Source organism: Coturnix japonica, chromosome 1, assembly GCF_001577835.2.
Source record: "Coturnix japonica isolate 7356 chromosome 1, Coturnix japonica 2.1, whole genome shotgun sequence".
Taxonomy (NCBI): Eukaryota; Metazoa; Chordata; class Aves; order Galliformes; family Phasianidae; genus Coturnix; species Coturnix japonica.
This window is the reverse complement of record NC_029516.1, coordinates 90,372,971-90,394,763: the sequence shown is the minus strand read 5'-3', so window position 1 is coordinate 90,394,763 and position 21,793 is coordinate 90,372,971. Positions and strand designations below refer to the sequence as shown.

At 37.7% G+C, this 21,793-nt stretch overlaps 1 long non-coding RNA gene across 1 annotated transcript; it reads left to right on the top strand.

The window, feature by feature from the left end:
• The first annotated feature begins 17,633 nt into the window (after window positions 1-17,633).
• On the top strand, window positions 17,634-20,573 carry LOC107322552. The gene is made up of 3 exons (XR_004307360.1): window positions 17,634-17,815; window positions 18,791-18,955; window positions 20,492-20,573. It is a non-coding gene; the product is annotated as an uncharacterized LOC107322552 (long non-coding RNA).
• Window positions 20,574-21,793: the final 1,220 nt, after the last annotated feature.

Sequence of the window (21,793 nt, the reverse complement as noted above, 5' to 3'; positions counted from 1 at the left end):
ATTTTTAGCCGAAGGACAGATTCATGCCGTCCTAATTCCTTTTTGTGTCTCATCAGTTATTTTTTAAGATTATCTCATTTCCGATTATTCTTTTTTCTTTTCTTTTTCTTTCTTTCTTTCTTTTTTTTCTTTCTTTTTTTTTTTTTTTAAGAGTGCTATATCCAAGTAAGATGTCAAATTTAATAGTTTCCAAAAGACAACAGCAGCCCTCTGCTGTATCCATTGGCCCATCTGCAGTGACAGTCTTAGTTCAAAGCAAAAAAAAAAAACAACCCAGAATGATCAGAAAGTAACTCATACAGTGATAGTATATATTTGAATACAAAAATAGTATATATTTCAAACTGAGAGTTTGTATGAGTTTTCTTGTCTAAAAGCTAAAGTAGAGTTCAGCATTAAATGCATGTACATATTATATTTGTGTAGCCATGACATTTACGCATACATATCATGTCAAATATGAAAAACTGAAGTAGGTCACTCATTTTGCTCATCTGAATTTTTTGTACAATCAGAACTTTGGGAGAGGAGTACAAACTTTGAAAAATATTCTTTAAAAAAAATCCTGTAGAGAAAAGTTACTATGTTTGTCAGTAACAGGGAATTTGCCTGCACATAAATGCAACTACAGTTTCAAACAGACATCAGAGCCTTTTGCTTTCCTATTCTCAGTACTACTGCAGGGAAAATACAGGACACAAATCCAGACAGTGACAATGTTCACATTACCAGAAACTTGTTAATCTCCTTCTCTTGGCTGCATTTTTGGAAGGGATATTTTTCTGGAGGAGGAAGGACTGAAATGGAAATATTCAATGTCTTTGTTAGAAGCATGGTAAAAAAATCAATTGATAAATAATTATAAATGATTTCAGCCACTGCCTCAGAATGTGTTACTCAATACTGTTGTACCTACTCATGTGCTCTCAAGAGGTGGCTCTTAAAAAGCGACCAGCACTGATGAACTCCAGTACCTCCAAAAGCAGAGTCCCAGGTGATCTTGCTTAAGTAGTTAGTTCCCTGAGCAGCCTGAATTCTACATCCCCTATATCCAGGGTTGAAGTTTTGATGGCAGTTTTTCTTCTTTCATCAAAAATTTTACACTCAGCTATTTTTTGGTCTCTGTGGCCAAGATGGTCACCAGTCCCTACTTCGAGGCCCTTTTCCTTGTCAGCTCCCTCAGAGGTTTTAATAAGAAACTATCAATGTTACTTTAAAATTTTTCTTAGCCTGTTTTTATCTTCTGTGTGGTATTCCTATTTAAAATGTGGCCAACTGAAGTCATCCATAAGGACAAGGATGGCTGATACAGAGGTTTCTCTTTGTTTCAAGTATAATTGATGCCATCATCCTATCTGAGTGGTCTGTAGTAGACTCTCACAACACCATCAACGTTATGCATCCCTTTTTCCTTCTCCATGTTCTTTGTCATTACTACCTGTCTAGCTCCAATTTATAGGAGGGAGGGAAGGTTCTTTCATATATGTATACTCAGTGTGAGATTAAGAAACAACAGTTCAAATGTTGGTCCAACCAGTTTATTACAAGTCCTAGCCATTTAGGGAGATGAGGAAGGAAAGATGGGAGATAGGAAAGACAGGAAATATAAGCAAGGAGTCTCTGTAGAGAGCAAAAGAGATAGTCACCACCGTGGGTCAAACGAGGTTCGTAGCAGGTTTGTTGATCTCAGGAACTTGTCTGATCACCACAGGGGATGGGAGAAAGCCAGGAAGCTCTGCAGCAAGCTGGCCTTGGGGGGTTCTTCTGAAGAGGTTTTCCCTTCAAGGAATTCTCCATCAAAGGTGTCTTTGGGAGTTTGTCTCCAAAGTCCCTAGTTTATCAGTGGCCATTTATCCCCCATTTCTGTGGGTTTTTAATTCTTCTTCTTTTCTGTCAGTCAGTGTGACATTCCTGGCCCAACAGATAAGCCAGCAGGGAGTGGTGCCTTCATTGCCATGCACAAGCATTATTGCCTTTTGCAGTGGTCAGCTCCTTCAAGCAGCACCCCTGAAAAAGACTGTTTGTCCCCCTTTTGCTTATCTTTACATCCATAAGCAGAGGTACTGTGGCAAGGGAACACCCATCATTCAACCCCTAGATAATTAGCAGTTGTCAGTCAGTGTCTTATCACCAGAAAAGCCTCATGAAGCAAGTTTTGAGACAAAAAAGGAAACACAGTTTTGTCTTTCATATCTCCTCTACCCAATTCAGCACTGAGCATACATTTTTCCTAGTCTTTGTTTAGTTGTTGATATGCTTTTAAAGGCCTGTGCTGTTGCCTTTCTCAATCATCATCAGACTCAACTCCAGGTGGGCTTTGGCTTTCCTAACCCCACCTCTTCATAGTTGGACAGCTTCTCTGCATCTCCTGTATCACTTAATTATGTATCTAACCCTTGCATGCTTCCTTTCTATGTCTGAGTTTTGTCAGGAACCTCTTGTTCGGCCATACAGATCTCATGCAGATTTTTTTTTTTTTTTTTTTTCTTCCTTAATGTGGGGATGGACTGTTCTTGACTTCAGAGCAGGAACCCTGGAAGTCAACAATCTATGATTACAATTATTAGATGTCTAATTGCCCACGCGGAAGACATTTCTAAAATTATCTTTGTATTAAATGTTTTAAACAGCGATGAAAGAAAAAGATATTTTCCTAGAATCATAGAATCATTAAGGTTAGAAAAGACCTCTAAGATTATCTAGCCCAACTGTCCACCTACCACCAATATTGCCCACAGAAGTATGCCTGTAAGTACTACATCTACCCTTTCCCTAGACACCTCCAGGGATGGTTACTCCACCACTTCCCTGGTCAGACTGTTCCATCCATTTTTCTTTAAACTTAAAACCTCCAGATTTTAAGGGAGTTAAATAGGTTATCTGAATTCTTTCAGTTTTGTTTTTGGTTTGTATGTTGCCTAGAAAACCCAAAATACTAACTTTTATATGTTTCCTGTGTGTATAATTCAATACTAAAATAAATGTTCTTCATTTACTCTAAGGATTTTTTTTTTCAGCTATTTGTTTTCAAAAGAAAAAAGGCCTAGGTCTGTTGATAAGTTTATTGTAAATAATGTTTGACAAGACTAGACAAAGATTAACTTACTGCTTTTTTTGTTATATTTTTTTTCCATGACTATTTAATATTATAAGAATGTTTTCATGTGATTGTTAAAAAGATACTGTTTCACTGTTTTTTTGACTAGAGAAATGAAACTTATGAATAAGAAGAATTGTAAATGATGAAAAACAAATCCATGAAATTGTTCATGAATGCAGAGCTTTTTTGCATGTAGAATTAAATATTCTTACAGAGAACAGCAATTTCCTAAATATTCATGTTGAACAAAAAACTTCTCTGCGTGAGTGCTTGCTAGCACTGAATATTAAGGAGCAGGAGCATGATCTGGAGAAACAGCTGTGCAGGACTGAAACAAATGTTCATTTAATCCTGTTTTTGTAGTAGCTGTATAGATCAATTTATCATGAGCCTTTCATTCCTTACTACTTTGTCAAGATGCACATATACATGGAAAAAGTTCTTCTGTTCCTTTTGCATAATTCTTCCAGTTTCTGCTATGAATCAACTTTTTACTTCTTTCACGATCACCATCTCCACCACCATCCCTCTGTTGTTACACAGGACTTAAGGTCTAATGAAAGTAACCAGAGGGTTGCTAGTTCAATTTCCATACTAGGCTGGAATTTGATGTAGTATAAGATCATAGAATCATAAAATCCTTAGAGTTTAAAGGGACCTCTGAAGGCAATCTAGTTCAGCTCCTCTGCAATGGACAGGGACATCCACAGCTAGATCAGGTTGCACAGTCTGCACAAGACTGCACAATCCAGTCTTATCTTGAAAGTCTCCAGGAATGGGGCATAAACCACATGTCTGGGCAACCTGTTTTTGTGTCTCACTACCCTCACTGTAAAAGATGTATTCCTTATATCCAACCTAAATTTACCATCTTTGTGCATGAAAAAATTTCACTTTGATCTGCTGCCACATACCTTTAGATACTGAAAGGTTGCTATCAGATCAACTTGCAGCCTTCTCTTCTCCAGCTGAACAGCCCCAGCTCTCTCAACCTCTTCTCATAGGATATGTGTTCAGTTCCATGGATGATTTTTATGGCCCTTCTCTGGATGCTCTCTAACAGGTCTATATCTCTTCTATACTGAAGACTTCACACCTTGATGCAGTACTCCAGGTGAGACTTCACAAGCACAGAGTAGAGGGGGCAGAATCCCCTCCTCAACCTGTTGGTCACATTTCTTTTGACTCAGCCCAGGATGCTGTTGGCTTTGTGGGCTGCAAAGGCACATTGCTGGCTCATGTCCAGATTCCCATCCACCAGCCCACCAGTACCCCCAGGTCTTTTTGTCTTTTTTTGTCAGGCCTGTGTGCAGCTTGTATTGCTTTTCATCCCCAGCTTGTATTGGTAATGGGAGTTGCCTTGACCAAGGTGTGAGATCTTGCATTTGATTTGTTGATCTTCTGAGGTTTTACCTGGACCCACAACTCAAACCTGTCTAAGTCCCTCTAAATAGCATTCTGTCCCTCTGGTATGTTGATTGCACCTCACAGCTTGGTGTCATCAGCAAACTTGCTGAAGGTGCACTTGACCCCACTGTCAATATCACTGATGAAGATATTAAAGAGTATTGGTCCCAGCACTGACCCCTGGGGGACACCACTCATCACTCATCTCCATCCATTGACCACCACTTTCTCTGAACTTGATCCTGCAAGCAGTTCTTCATCTTGGCTTGAATCTGGAATGGGGTGGTAAGCAGGACTAGGGAAGTCATCCTGCTCTGTACTAGACATTGGTGAGGCCTCACCTCAAGGACTGTATTCATTTTTGGGCACTTCAGTAGAAAAAGGACATGGAGGTACTGGAGCAGGTCCAGAGAAGGGCAATGAGGCTTGTAAAGGGCTTGGAAAATCAGCCCTATGAGGAGAGGCTGAGGGAACTGTGTCTGTTTAGTCTGGGGAAAGGAGGTTGAGGTGAGACTCTATTGCTGTCTGAAAGGTGCTTACAGTAAGAGCAGGGCAAGACTCTTCTCACTGGTGACAGGTGACAGGATGAGGGGAAATGGCCTCAAGTTGCGCCAAAGTAAGTTTAGGTTGGATGTTAGGAAACACTTCTTTACAGAAAGGTTTGTTACACTGGAATAGGCTACCCAGGGAGGTAGTCGAGTCACCACCCCTGGATGTGTTTAAGAGCCATTTGGACGTGGTGCTCAGTGATATGATCCAGCAGAGGGTGGTTGAGTTAGGGTACTATGGTTAGGCTGCGGTTGGATTTTATAATCTTTGAGGTCTTTTCCAACCTGATTAATTCTGTGATTCTATAAGGATGTTGTGGGGTGATGGGTCAGAGGCCTTACTGAAATCATGATGGATGACATCAGTAGCTATTCCCTTGTCCATTGATGCAGTGACACTACCACAGTACACCACTAGTTGGTCATACAGGATTTGCCCTTGGTGAAGCCATACTGATTCTCCTGTATTACCTCTCTGCCTTCCGTTTGCTTTAGCCTGTGTTCCAGGAGGATCTCTTCCACAATCTTCACTGGCACAGAGGTGAGACTGGTAGTTCCCAGGGTTACACTTTTTACGGTTTTTAAAAATGTGTGTATTTTTAAACAATAGGAGTGGAAGAACTCTAGATAGTTTAGTCCAGACCTTCGCTGATCTACTTGTCCTGTTAGGCATTTCTGGTTCTTTCAAGTGTCTGTACCTCACTTTATAGTGACATCTTCTCAACAACTGACTCTTGACTTAGATGTCTGGATTTCATAACTCATGTTCAGGGCTCACTTTTCCCCCTTTCCTCATGAATTTCTGAGAGAAGACTAAAAAAATTCATGGTACCTTAGGTCCCAGCTTTCTTAGATTCAGGTGTTTGCATGTATTATCTTCACTTCAGCATAGCTAAGAGGCAACATTATTATTGCATTTATTCTATCTCATGTCATGAGCCTCATTACTAAGTCACGCTGCCATTGGCAGCTGTGCCCCTGATTCCTTATAGCAGGTCTCCAGTATCCTAGGGAAATTAATCAACTTCCTGCAAACAGATGTAATAGTTAGCTTTTTGATGGTCGTATAAGGATTTGGGTTACAATGGTAGACTATGAATGGCTGGACCTAGACTAAAACTGAAGCACGTCTTCATTGGCTTCAGGAACTTCAGCTGTGTAAATATTATACGATTTGTTCTGTATCTATCGTTAATTCTCAGGCTTTGGAGAAACTTCGCTGCTACCTTGGTGATACACTTTCCTGACAAAGTATAGGTGATGCACTTAGAGATGATTCATGCAATCCCTAAAGCACACGTTTTCACTTTGCAGAAGGACACTTACCTCTTTGTTCAGCAACTTGTGCTGTCAGATCAAGCAGTCACATCATTGTATCCTAATTGATAAGAGACTGGCTTTCTCCTCAGGTGCAGTTTGTTTGCTACAGGTGAGAATCCATTTCCTATTTTCTGTTTCGGACTGTTTGTTGATTGACTTACAAAAAATAAAAATAAATAAAAAAGTTTATTTTAATAAAATGAAGAGATAAAGGGGAAAAACAAAGCAACTTTCTTTTGAGACAGACAAAGAAAGCCTAGTATTCTTTCTGTAAATTCTGGCTAGGTTTCAGTGTTTTCTGTTGTTTTCTTCCGCTAGTGGAATAACAAGTCACTTATCTCTATAGTCAATTCAGACATCTCCCAGGAAATAAGCAGCAGTCTGTTAGATAAATTTCATTCTTTTCTTTGCTGAGAAGCATACTGCTCTAAGATGAAGTCTCTCATTATATCCTTTTTCCTTGGATGACTTCTGCTGAATAGAAGTTCAGCCCTGGGTGTTCTTATAATCTTCTGTACCAAAAGGGTTTTGATAGGGCATTATCTCTTTTCTCCCACAGTACACTGCTGCAGTCACAGATTCACTCACTTGCCACAATCAGAAAATTCCTTGCTATCTCGAAAGGGCCAGGTAAACTTAACCATTAATTTTCTGCAAAGAGCTTAAATTAATTTTTATCTGACACAAAGGCAAGATAGGAAGATTTGTAACATCCTTGATTATAAGGAAAGTATACAAACTTTTTATCATTTCAACCTCAGAACATATACATGACATAGGGCCTGATATCTTCACCAATAATAACAACAAAACACCTTGGAGATAGATGTGCTCAGAATATATGAATTCTAAGAATAGCTTTAGATGGTGTGACAAGTTTTAAGTTCTTTAAAACAAAACTGATAGATTTCAAAAGTACAATTTTTAATTGTTTGCATGAAAGCTCAGGTGAGGAAGGTGTTTATGATTTTCTGAAGGTGGCACTTATAGCTGTATGTCTCAGCAGATAAGATTACAAAGCAGTGCATGCCATTCATTAAATTATTCCCATTAAAAATGTGTACCACTTTTCAAAGCATATTCTCAGAAGATCATAGAATCAGTAAGGTTGGAAAAGACCTCCAAGGTCGTCCAGTCCAACCGTCCACCTACCACCAACATAGAATCATAGAATCATAGAATCACCAAGGTTGGAAAATACCTAAAAGATCATCCAGTCCAACTGCTCACCTATTACCAATAGCTCCCACTAAACCATGCCCCTCAACACAACATCCAGTCGTTCCTTGAATACCCCCAGCATTGGTGACTCCACCACCTCCCTGGGCAGTCCATTCCAGTGCCTAACCACCCTTTCTGAGAAGTAAGAAATAATATTTCTTCCGTAAACCACGTCCCTCAGTACAACATCTAAATATTTATTTCTTGAACACCTCCAGGGATGGTGACTCAACCACCTCCCTGAGAAGCTCATTTCAGTGCCTGATCACTCTTCTGGAGAAGAAGTTTTTCCTAATATCTGACCTGAACCTCCTCTGGTGCAGCTCGAGGCCATTCCCTCTGTCCTGTCATTTCTTACAGGGGAAAAGATGCCAATCCCCACCTTGCCACAATCTCTTTTCTGGTTTTTGTAAAGAGCTATAAGGTCTCCCCTGAGCCTCCCCTTCTCCAGGATAAACTGTTGCAGTTCCCTCAGTTGCTCCTCATAAGATTTGCGCTCCCGATCTCTCATCAGATTTGTTGCCATTCTCTGGATGTGCTCCAGGGCCTCTTTCTTGTAGTGAGGGGCCCACAACTGAGCACAGTACTTTCAGTTTGGCCACCAGAGCTGAGTACAGGGGGATGATCACTTCCCTACTCCTGCTGGCAACACTATGTCTTACACAAGCTAGGATGCAATTGGCCTTCCTGGGCAAGCTGCTGGCTCAGGTTTAGCTGAACCTCAACCAACATTCCTAGGTGCATTTCTTTCAGACTTGGTCTCACTAAACTTCATCCCATTGGCCTCAGCCCAGCAGTCCAGACTGTTTAGATCATTGTAAGATGTATGGTAGAAAAAGTGAAAAAAGATCAGAGCAATTTATTCACTTCACAGATGCTTGCTGGCCACTTTTTCTTGGTTGTTGTTGTTTGTTTGCTTTGGATTTTCATGAAGTTAGTCCTGACAGATTTCAGAACTGAGGAAGACATTTCATCTCAGATGCAAGTTCCTAAAAATTTGTGATTTCAGAGATTATTCATAAGACTTAAAGAAGATGACAGTGACTTTACACTCATTTTTCTCACTTATTGATGACAATTTTGGCCCCAGTAACTATTGTCAGAGCCTGTGAAATCAGCAATGATTTGCCAGGATATAATGAGTTGAGAGCAACAAAGTTGCTTTTCTTTTCAGTTGTCAGAATATTCAGTCACTTCAGCACATCCTGTTGTATCCACAGTTTGTGGGCCAGTAATTATCAGGACAAGGAGGATGCCTTTTACCCTTGATAATGTCACTTTCAATTGTTGTTGCTTTTTCTATTCTATCCCTAAAATATTCAGGCCACACATATTTCAGTGAAGGAAAAAAAGAATTTCTCAGTGCAAGTAGTAGTATAGCAATAGGTACTAGAAGCCAATTAGATATAAATTGTTTGTTAATTAGATAGACTCTACAAGCTCTCTTATAAAACAAAAACAAGTGAGTTGTCAAATTCATAATGTGAAATGTAAATCTGGGTACCAACGATTAAACAGACTTTTAGCTTTTACATGTCAAACTAAGGCAAATAACCATAAACATGCCAGGTTCTGAACAACAGAAAAAGCAATTACAACATGGAGGGAGTCTCTCCAGCTGTTCTTGTATCAAGTGGAACAACATGACCAATATATGAATTCATACTTCTGAGGGTTACAGTCTCCTGTTTCATGCTCTAAGCAATTCACATGTTGCCTGTAATGAAATGAAATACAGAAGGACTGGGTAAATTGGCCAAATCTTTTTTTTCTTCTCCTTTTCAGTTTGAAAGTGCAGTGGCATATGTGCTTTCAAGTAATTGATTCCAGTATCTCAGTACAGATAAGAAATTGGCAAAATAATTTCCAAAAATAAATACTGTCAAGTAAATAATGATGCTGGAGATGTAAACAATGACTTTAATAGGTACACAGAATCAATTAAAAATTTTAAAATCATAGAATCTGGGGAAGGTTTGAATGGAAATGGACCTTCAAAACAATCTAGATCTAAGCCCTGCTGTGGCCAGTGACACCTCCCACTAAAACAGTTTGCCCAAATCTCCACCCAGCTTAACCTTGAACACCTTCCAGGACAGGGCATCCACAGATTCTCTGGGCAACCTGTTCCAGTGCCTCACCACTCTCTGAGTGAAGAATTTCTTTCTTACCTGTTTGAGTGGACCCATGGGAGGACCATGAAGATGATCAGAGGGCTGGAGCATTTCTCCTAAGAAAAATGCCTGGGGGAGCTGGGCTTATTCAGTCTGGAGAAGAGAAGGCTTTGGGGAGATGTTAGTGTGGCATTTCCGTACTTAAAGCACACAGCAAAGACGGAGAGTAACTTTTTACACAGTCCAATAGGATAGGATAATTGGTAATGGTTTTGAACAAAAAGAGGGAAAATTTATGTTATAGTTTAGGGGCAAATACTTTACTCAGAAGTGTGGTGCTGGAAGAGGTTGCCTAGAGAAGTTGTAGACTCCTCATGCTTGGATATGTTCAAGGTCCATCTTTGGAGGCACCAAATGGTACCCTGGGCAACACTATCCACAGTGGAGACATTGGAAATAGATGATATTTAATGTTCCTTTGAACCCTAGCCATTCTATGATTCTGCAGCTTGTGGATTAGTTTGCTAAATGTTGATTCCTTGTATTTCAGAGGAAAATCATGGAAATAAGCAGTGCATTTAGAAGCATGTCAGGAAAAGGGGAGAGTTACTTGAAACAAGGATGAAGACGAATATATAAAATATAAAATAATATTAATGACAGAGATAATCTTTTTTGACAGATTTCATATCATTTGACTTGTGATAATTTTACTGCTAAGAACCAATGATGCTGTATGGAATTTTGTTGTGGTGTCATCTTTATCACCCATTCTTTGGAATTTTCTTATTTAAAGAGGATTTAAGAATTGTGACTTGCCTTCAAGACTGGGATGCTTGAAAGTTGTTCTAAAATCATTACAGACTTAAATTGGCCTGATGCACAAGAATATCACTGTGATCATAATATGTAGAACTGGTGGAGATTTCTCTCACATAGAGATTCAGCATATCATCAAAAAGGAAACCTTATTTTTCTTGTCAGTACTTCTTTTGAAGTATTAATGTAATATATCGGTTAGAAATTGCAGAACAATATTATTATGGAATTATAGTGATAATCCCTTGAGAATGTTGTTTCTGTGTCCTCATTTTGATTTATAACTAAATCACCCACAAGTACATAGAAGTAATACCAAATATTAAGATTACACCATATAAGTGAATTTATTTATGAAAATTGACTCTATTTAGGAAGCTTTATAACCTCTAATTTTAGTTTAGAAAAGAGTGGAAAATTGGTTTATATTCATAAAAATCTATTCAAGCATAGAAGTGTATAAGAACAATCATAGGAGAATATAGGCAAACATTAATGGATAATAGTAGAGTCTAAATTTGTGATTCAGTAAATTGAAAATGGGCAGCTGGGAAAAATCTCATCCAGCGGCTTAATCTTTTAAAAAATACTATAATCAAACTGAATTTAGGAGAAAAAAAATGTCATACAAAAATATTGACTTTCAATATATATATTCAATATATTTATTTCAAATTAATAGCTTAGAAGAAAAATTGTTTTCCTATGAAATAGTTTTGGTTTTGGTAATAATTAAATAACTATGTAAATATAAATATATTCATGGGTGGCTCTGAAAGTAATGTCTTCTATGGAAACCACAACAGATACAAAGCACAGAATAACACTATCTGAAAGATCAAATTCTCAGAAATACTCTTTTTCAACATATTTACTACCATTAGCTATGTATTTTTGAAAGAGATGAACAAGAGTTTGCATGCTGTGCCCATAAAAATCTGCACCAATGCAGATAACCCACTGTTGCTGTCACCACTGCTGAAATACACCACCCACTGCTTCAGTGTGCTCACATCCACTGTTGGATGTCCATCAACATTCAGCAAGCATCAATGAATGTCAGTGGGTGCAATTTTATTCACACAGAGGAGTTCAGTGACAAAATTGCTTCACACACACTTCCATAACAGATGCCATTGTGTCAGACTGTCCCTCTGCTGCCATCTGTCATACAGCAACAAAATGCAACAGAATATTGGTGAGATGGTTCAACCTCTACTGCCACACCTCTAGCATTCACTTCTGAAATGATGGGCCAACATAATAATGTAGGAGTCACTGGTTTTGGAGCCACCCTCATATCAGCAGCAACATGATGAGGTGAAGATATCTTGATCATTCTTACATTCTAGGATGTTGACTTCTCAGCAGTAATGTTTAAGTACAGTTAAATTCTATTAAGACCAGTTAAATGTGGGGGTGCTGAGTCAGTAGCATTTTTGGTAGCATATGCTGATTAAATAAAAGCATATTGTATTCTAAGAACTCTTCATTATTATTGGATGCATATAAAACTATTGGGCCTGATGAGATTCATCTGAAAGAGCTGGCTGATGTCATTGCAAGACCTGTATACAGAATGAAAGAATCACAGAATTACCAATGTTGAAAAAGACCTACAAGATCATCCAGTCCAACCATCCTCTGATCATCAAGAGTTCTCACTAAACCCTGTCCCTCAACACAACATCCAAACATTCCTTGAACACGTCCAAGGTTGGTGACTCCACCAATTCCCTGGGAGTTGGAGTAGTAGGTCTCTGACTGTGTCCTCCTGAATTGTGGGGGGTTTAGTCAGCTTCCCAGATGAGACTGCCAGGTCAGAGAGTGGAGCACCCTGAGGATAACAGGTCTGACCTTTAAAGACAGACAAAAAGAAGGCATTCAGGACCTCTGCCTTTTCCTTATCCTCAGTGGCCACATTCCCAGCCTTATCCAGTAAAGAAAGGAGATTCTCCTCAGTCCTCCTCTTACTGTTGATGTATTTGTAAAAGAGTTTCTTGTTCCTTTTTTACCACAGTGGTCAGGTTGAGTTCAAGCTGGGCTTTTGCCTTTCTGATTTTCTCTCTACAAATCTTAAAAATTTCTCTGTACTCTTTCGGAGTCGCCTGTCCCTTTTTCCACAGGAGGTAGATACTCTTTTTCTCCTGGAGCCTCAAGAATAGCTCCCTATTCATCCACACCTATTTTCCCCACTGGCTCATATTGCGGCTCAGGGGGACAGCCTGCTCCTGCACCTTTAAGACTTCCTTCTTGAAGAGTGACCAGCTGTCTTGGACCCCTTTACTCTCTAAGACTGAATCCCAGGGGACTCCCCCTACTAGTCTTCTGAACAATTCAAAGTCCGCCCTCCAGAAGTCCAAGGTAGCAGTTTTGCTCCTCCTAGGCTGCTTCTTCTGCACTGTGTTGTATTCCCAGCATATGTCGAGGAAGTTGAAGTCCCACATGAGGACAAGGGCTGGCTATCACACAGCTTCTGCCAGCTGCTTGTAGAACCTGTCATGTTTTTGTTCATCTTTTGGAAAGGAAAACAACACAATCAAAATTACATAACTACAAATATAATGGCCTACAGATATAATTTGAAGCTTAACTACAGTTACTTCAAATTAATGTGCAATTTTATTGAAAAGAAACATGAAATAATTTGGGAAGAATGATAGCTTATGAATTCTAAGGTAGTGAGTATCCTACTATAAAAATATCTTAACTTGGTTTTGTCATCTATAAATTTGTATGATTCTAATTTAGATGAAAGGACACATTTTCTTTCCTAAACAGTTACATTTTGGTAATTCCTGTTAAAACTGATGGTTTGGAAAGATGGAAAAATAGGTAGGGAAATATAAAGAGGGAAAAATAAGGTAGGGAAAAATTAATAAGTCCATGTATATAACAGTTAAAAAGAAGAGCAATGCTAAAACAAATACCTTTTATCTAAACTTTGAAGTGGAGAGCTCAAGCTTTTATTTCCTACACCAAAGCTGCTTGTGTGAATCACTTTAAGCAATAATTAGATAAATATATACAAATAAAGGCCAAGAGCAAGCACAACTAAGATTCTTATTTAATCTATTTAATTTCCTCTGCACATCTAACTAAAACATGTCTAAGAACTTGTTCTGCAGTGGATGAGGAGTCACAGAATTTAGTAAGATGTCCAAGTGTAAGACTGCCACATGAATTCTGAAATGCTAGTGATTAATTTCAGAAGCAATACAAGAGAAGTTTAATGAAGTCTTCACTCATCAAAAATGTGTTTTGAAAGGAAGAACATGGTTAACAGCAGAAACTGTGGAAACTGTTTCTGTTTATCTTTTAACAGCAATATTCACACTATTTATGATATTGATTAATTTTGACAGAATTTACAGCTGGATTTTCAAATAACAAAGGATTCTTTGAAATTTTCATAATGTTGCATTTTGATGCAATGAAAAATCAAAATTCTAGTTTCTGAAATAAATTTGTTAAAAATCTTAACAACTCAAAAACAAAGTAAGATGAAAGTTGCAACACCTTTTTTACACACATCTGAAGTGATTATTTTCAGAATGTAATTTCAGATAAGCAGCTGTAATATATAGCATTTTATTTTATTTCTTTTCAGTAGTTTCAACTTGACTATAAAGGTTTATACTCATGAAGAGTAGGAATGTGATTCTAACACAGGGACTTATAGGATAAAAGAGAAACTTCTGTAAATCTTTTTCTCTATATATTAGGATTAACATGGCAGCTAGCTAGCTAGATTCATTTTATGTGCAGTTATTTTTTAAATTATATATTTTGTAAAAATAACAAATAAAATGTGTTGTCAAAGGCACACATTTCTTTAGCTACTAATTCATAGTAGTGCTGAATTTAGTCTGTTGTTCCTTTAATTTTAGCAGCTAGCTGAGATGAGGTGTTGATTAATCAAGGCATGCTTCTTTTCCTTTCATGTTATCATTTTGATTAATTATTAATTATACACTTATTTCCTGCCTTTATAACCTTCTTCTCTTATACTGCCAGTTTTGGACACTTTTAAATTACATTACTTATCTTCTCAGATCATATTCTGATTCATTCTTAAGCACATAAGTCTATGGCATTATTGCACATCAGTGTAACTGTAAACATTGATTATGTGAACAGACAACTGAATTGAATGTATTTTAGAAGTATATATGTACATTAGGTGTATATGTTAATGTACATTCAGCATTCAAATCCATCATTAAAAGATGCATTAAAAGTGGAGTGGCCAGCAGGGTGAGGGAGGTGAGTGTCCCCCTCTACTCAGCTGTTGTGGTGCCCCATCTGAAGAACTGCATCCAGGCCTGGGGCTCCCATTACAGGAAGGTTATGAAGCTCTTGGAGAGGGTCCAGAGGAGAGCTGCTAAGATAATTAGTGGGCTGGAGCACTTCTGCTATGAGGAAAGATTGAGGGAACTGGGATTGTTTAGCTTGGAGAAGACTCTGGGGAGACCTCATTGTGGCCTTCCAATATTTGAAGGGAGCGACAGGAGGTGGAATGGCTGTATATGAGGATGGGCAGTGACAGGACAAGTAAACTGTGACAGGGAGGTTTAGGTTAGAAAATAGGAGGAAGTTTTTCACACAGAGGATGGTGACACACTGGAAGAGGTTGCAACCGAGGAGGTTGTGAATGCCCCATACCTGGAAGCATTCAAGGCCATGCTGGATGTTGCTCTGGGCAGCCTGGTCTGGTGGCTGGTAACCCTGCACATAGCAGGGGAGTTGAAACTAGGTGGTCATTATGGTCCTTTTCAACAGAGTCTATTTTAGGATTCCATGATTCTATGATCCATCCAATTTAGCTGATGAGCTTCTGCACATAAGGAAATTCTAAAGAGAGATTGCTAAGTAAATATGAGGAAAATAAATACAAGGGAAAATGCAATATTAAACAATTGTTTAAAAAAAAGTCATTTTAAATAAGAATAGTATGTTACTGCCATCATCACTAAATTTTTTTTGAAGACTTCTTATGTCCAGATTTCTACAAATAGAATGTTTGAAATACTGTAGAAGTTATTTAAATTCTATCAAATATCATATGATATTTATTCAAGGAGAATTCAATTTTTCTTCACATATGAAGTATAATTATGTCATTCAGCTTTTATTTTTTCTTTATTTTTTTTTTTTCTTACTGAGAAAAGAACAATTATCTAAGCCAGCCAGTTTGATAAAATGATTAAATTAATTTGGTTCCACTGCATCTCATTTCAAAACCTCTAGTGAATAAAAATAAGTTCCAATACTGGGAGGATAGAACCATATGCATGTTGAATAGCACCTCTTGCAAAAAAATGAATGGCAAATGTAGAACTGTTGCATATGTGCTATTTTATTCTTGATAGTAAATTAGCTGTGATGCAAACACCAAACAGAGAGACATGATTATTTTTTGTTAAGTGTCTGTTTTTCAAATAATAAAATATCCAGCACTACACGTTTATGCTTGATTATAGCTTCAGTGCTAGATTTGACAGTGAGATCGATTTAAGCCTCAGCAAGTCAGCTGATGATACCAAGCTGAGTGGTGCAGCTGACCTAACATAAATGGAGAGATGCTATCCAGAGGGATTTGGACATGCTTGAAAAGTGGGCACAGAATGTAATGCAATTTAACAAGGCTAAGTGCCAGATGTTGCACTCAGGTTGAGACAATCCTATTGTACAGTCTGGATTAAGAACTCACTGAGAGCAGCTCTGAAAAGGACTTGGGGGTCCTGATGGATGAAAAGCTGGACAGCAGTGTGTTCTTGCAGTCCAGAAGGCCAACAGTATCCTGGATTACATCAAAAGAGGGGTGGCCATCAGGGAGAGGGAAGCAATTACCCGCCTCTACTCTGCCCTTGTAGAGTCCCATTTGTAGTACTGTGTCCAAGCCTTGGGCCCCCAGTACAGGAAGAATGTGGAGCTGTTGGAGAGGATCCAAATGATAAAAGGCCTGGAACACTTTTCCTAAGACAAAATGTTGAGAAAGCTGGGTTTGTTTAGCTTGGAGAACAGAAGGCTCTGGGGAGACCTCATTGAGGCTTTCCAGTACTTAAAGGAAGTTTACAAGCAGAAGAGGGACCAACTTTTTACATGGTCTTACACTGATAGGACAACAGGGAATGGCTTTAAACCAAAAGAGAGTAGATTTAGGTTAGATGCTAGGAAGATATTTTTTACTCAGATGGTGATGAGGAATGGGAACAGGTTGCACAGAGGGGTTGTGAATGCTCATTCTCTGGAAACATTCATGGCCAGGTTGGATGAGATTCTGGGCGGCCTGATCTAGTGGCTGGCAACACTGCCTAGAGCAGGGAGGCTGGAACTAGGTGATCTTATGGTCCCTTCCAGCCTAAGTCAGTCTATCATTCTATGACTGCCAATTGCCTTCAGTAGGTTTTTGGGTGGGGTAATTTTGGAACATCTAATTTAGGAGACAAATTAAGTATCAACAGAACCATTTAAAAGTAAGAGGTTATGGTTTAAATGCTTAAGTGCAAATTCATGAACATTTCTTAAAAAAACATCATGCTGCAGTAAAAAAAAAAAACAAAACAGTAGTATAAAAATTCAGACCCAATGAGACATTTGTTGGTAACATTTAAGTCATTTTGTCATTATAGGCTTTTGGAATTACCAAGAAATCCTATGATATTTTAAATGATGTTTGAATAAATATTATGTAAATATGGATAAAAACAGAATATGAAAACATGGTTGTGTGTAATTCATAGCCAGCAACTATGTTAGAATACTGAATTTATTCTGATAAAAATTTCAGGCTGTTTTTAAAGAAAATCAATGTGTTGTTTTTTTGGTCTTTTTTTTGTTTGTTTGTTTGTTTGGTGTTTTTTTTTTTTCCATCCTAAAAAGCCAAATAACCTCATATTTCTTTAATAGAAATTTCATTATTATAGATGTTATGTGTATTCCAAATCCAGTGTTTTACTGAGTCATTTTTCTGTAGAATAATTACAAAGAGATAGTAGTAAACAATACTTGATTTGTAAAGATTCTTCATTTATAAATTTTAAAGAACTTCAGAAAGTGGCAAATCCTTTTTCTTATCCTCTTTTCAGACAAGAAAACTGAAATAGCATGAAGGATTGGCCTGCTCAAATTCAGCTTGAAAACTGTGGCAAAGTTTGAAAATGAATCTTTACCCCTGAATCTTTATTGAAGCTCAGTCTTTTATAATATGAAGAACCAGAAAGAGCTACTTCTCTGCAGAAACTGCACATCTACAAGAGTGCTTGTAGTCTTGATAAAGGAAGGTTAGTGGCAACAGCACTGTGAATACCACCCTTGTTTCAATCTTACCTAGTGGAAGGAAGGCTGGGTCACCATAGATGTGACTTGAGGAAACCTAGGGGGAAGCTCTGACAAATCATTTCTAATTTAACATGCTCAGTTAGATGTTCAAGGATAGCTGTGTTATATATGCTGTCTATATTTATGTCTGTGTCAAAGAGATATATTTTGAAAGGCCTCCAAACGGGTGTGATACTTAGTTACTATATTGGCCCCGCTGAGTTTTATACAAGAAAAATATCTAAATTTATTTATATAAATTAATTCAAAATCTCTGTGAATATATACACTGATCAACCTTACTTGACAGAGTTTAATAGTTCCTCTGAAAGCATTTCACTCACACATATATTTCTCACTTTTTTTTTTCTTTCCAGAGTGTGTTCATCTATTAATAGAACTGTTTTCATAAATCATAACAATGAAAGAAAATGCATTATTGACCTTCCTTTTGACAATATTCATATCAGATAAATACTAAAAATTTTAAAAAAAAAAAAAAAAAAAAAAAGCCTGTCGGGGCTAATTTTAAATGACATTTTGTAAGTTTTACTCTGCAAGTTTGCTTTTCGTGCATTACCAAAGTACTGCAATTAGGTAGAAATCTGATGCTGAAAACCAAGTTAGCCTTCAGTTAAAAATCAGTGACTCTTAAACAGTGTCTAGTTAGTTAATACTTCAGAAGCTGAAGTTTAATTAATACAGCATAGTTCAAAACATTCACTCATGCCTGAATTTTGCAAAATAGAATGTGATGAATAGAATTTTTGGAAAACAAAACAAGAAAATGAGGGAGCAGAGTGGTTCAGAGGGTAAAACACTATCTTGCCTCTCTTCTTTGATTTTGTGTTCAATCATCCACTGAACAAATACTCTAGATCAAAAATCCACACTTAATGTAGCAGCACTTACATATCCTAATCTCTGCTTTCTTACAGTTTAAGGCTAATCTATCATGGATTTTTAATAGCTGTCAGCAGGAGAAAGAATTCTGGCAGGTCAGCATTGTGGGCACTATACAATAAGAAAGATTCATGGTCTACAGATATAAATATTGTCACCTTTACACCTGTCTGGTACATACGACTTTGAACAATTTTCAGGTGAGTACATTCACAACCTCAGAGCACATATAATCTATGTCCCGAAAAGTTGTCAGTAATATCACCTTACTCGTCTCTGCTTCAGAGAAAATATTCTGCAGTCGGACTCACAAAGACACTAGAAATATTTATTCAGATAACAGTTTTAGTATTTTAATAACACAGATTTTCTGTTAGAGCATTAAGGCATTAATTGTACTAATATACTCTTAGCTCTGTGGATATTACATGTTCCCTTTTTCCCATAACACGATTTTGAGTGTAACAGAGTCACAGTTACATTTGCCATCTAAGTCTAACTTCTTCCCAGGGGCAGGTCCTAGCACTTGTCTGCAATAAATTTCGTGGAGCCTGTTATTCCAGACTGTCTGGATCCTCTGGATAGCAAGTCTGCCCTTCTGGCATGTAGATAGAAAATGACCTATTAACCTCTCCTTGCTGAGCCTGAAACCTTTATATCTATCTATCTATCTATCTATCTATCTATCTATCTATCTATCTATCTATCTATCTATCTATCTATCTATCTATCTATCTATCTATCTAACTATCTATCATCATCATCTCTCTCTCTCTCTCTATGTTGTCTGCCCATGCTGACATGTGTTAGACCAGAATTTTTGCCCAAGGGAAATCACCTCTGCAAGGGGACATTTTAATTTCTGGGTATCTCCTTTGTTCACTCCCTGCCACAGCCAACATCTGTGGCCTCCAGTACCTCTGCCTGTTATGTCAAACAGACTAAATGTACTGATATTCATCTGAATATTTTTGTGGGGTGAATGAGACTGTTAAGAGTTTCATGTAGAATGAAGACATTGCTCTAGTGTTTACAAAGAAGTTAGGAATATTGCTCTGATCTATATCTTACAGAATATTCTTCGGAGTCCACACACTGCAAGAGTTGTCTGTGGAATGTCTGTGTTGAGAAGGGACTCCCTTGCATTAAGTAAATTAATAGATCAGTCCTGATACTGAGCAAACCATGATAGACTGCAACTTGCATTTTAGGCTTCTATGCAACCACTTTGCAGTTCTTCTGGGTCATTGATCACTTTCATGAACACAGGTTCAGACTTCTTAAATCTTACTCAGCCATAGCAAAATCATTCAAAGTTCAGACATCACCCCATGTAGAGCAAATGAGGGCAATGTCAGAGACTTTATCTGAGAAATAGGCACTATAGGAAAAGATATTTAAAAGGAATTAACTCTCCCATCCTGGTAAAAGTTTGGATAAAGGGATGAACTGAGGAATGTGACCCTCCCCTGTTCGTACAGTTGCGCTGCAGGAGAGAAGGGCAGGGGGAAGGGGGAACCCACGCAGACTCAGATTGCATGGAAGTAGGGTGGCTCCAGACTCCCCTGCTGCTCCAGGCACTCACGTACTCTTGTAGCTCACTCATTCATTGGTTCAGGCTGTGACCCTGGAATTCCACTACACCCCAGAACTGCCAGTTTTTTTTTGTTTTGTTTTTGTTTTGTTTGCTTGTTTATTTTGTTTATTTTTTCATACATTTGTTTTCATACTTACAGATCTTACAGTTCTAACAATTCTGAGGACTTGACCTTTGGTAATTCCTCTTAAACATCTTTCTACAGTGTACTGAAATGGAGAAAATAGTAAGTATGTTTGTGAGTGTTACATGGTAATACATTTTTTAAAAACTATTCAATCTTGTTAACTGTTCTTGAAAAGGTTTGTGCTACTGTTATTTTGGACTAGGGTCTGTTTATGATTTCACAAGGAAGCATGCCTAAAGGTGTTACTAATAGTACCATATTCGCTGTATTTATGTTGAGGTAACATATAAGTTGAATAAAATGTTGAAAGACAGAGAATAATTAGATTTCTATTCAGAAGAGCAAAATGAAAACGCAAAAAGCAGATCTTTCCTTCTGAAAGTGGTATGGGAATTAAGGAGCAAAAATATACTATTTTGCTTATTGTGATAATAGCCCCATTAAAATTGGACTCAATAAGTGATATGCTTAATTACTTGTAAAGATTTGATTTCCAAGAAAAATGCTTGATATACATCCCTGAAGACTTCATTGTTCTGCTTTGAGAAAAAAAAAAACTAGGTTCAGCATGAGGAACAGCATTTCTCATCCCAGTAATATGCCTTGTTTGGAGGCATGTTTCAGAAGAGAGACAGAACAGTCTGTCTTTTTGCCCATTTAGTACCTGGCACCTCTACTGACATTGTTTACCAGTGTACTAATTAGGCTGTAGTCTTATCGATGTGGACATATAGCTTCTGGCAATTGGATCGAGGTCACAAAACTGACTTAATGTAGTTCTTGAACTCTGAATTAATGGTGTATGTGAACAAGTGTTATTTGTAAGTAGTTATTCTGCTAAAACTGCACTGTGAGAATAGCATTAAGATGATTTAATGCTACTGACTATGTGCTAAGCCACAAGTGTCCAACTTTTTGGCTTGCCTGGGCCACATTGAGCAAACAGGAATTGTCTTGGGCCACATATAAAATATATAATATAGTTAATGTATATAAGTAACAAAACTTATTTTTAATGTATTTTTTAAATTAAAATGTAAAAAACTGAGAACAGTAAAAACATAAAACTAATGAGATGTTGACCCTGCTTTTGTGATACCAGTGCATCAGTGTCTGGTTCAATGGAAGCAGCCCCAGTTCTCAATGAGTTCTCAAGGTGTTCATCAGATTATTAATGAAATATTACTTTTCCTGTGCTTCATCCTTGATAATAATTGTTCTCAAATGTATGAACTGTGAAAAACTAACAAGAAAAAGGCATGACTGTGAAGTGAGAGATATTTTTCTCTGGTAAGACAAGTCTCATAGAAGTCA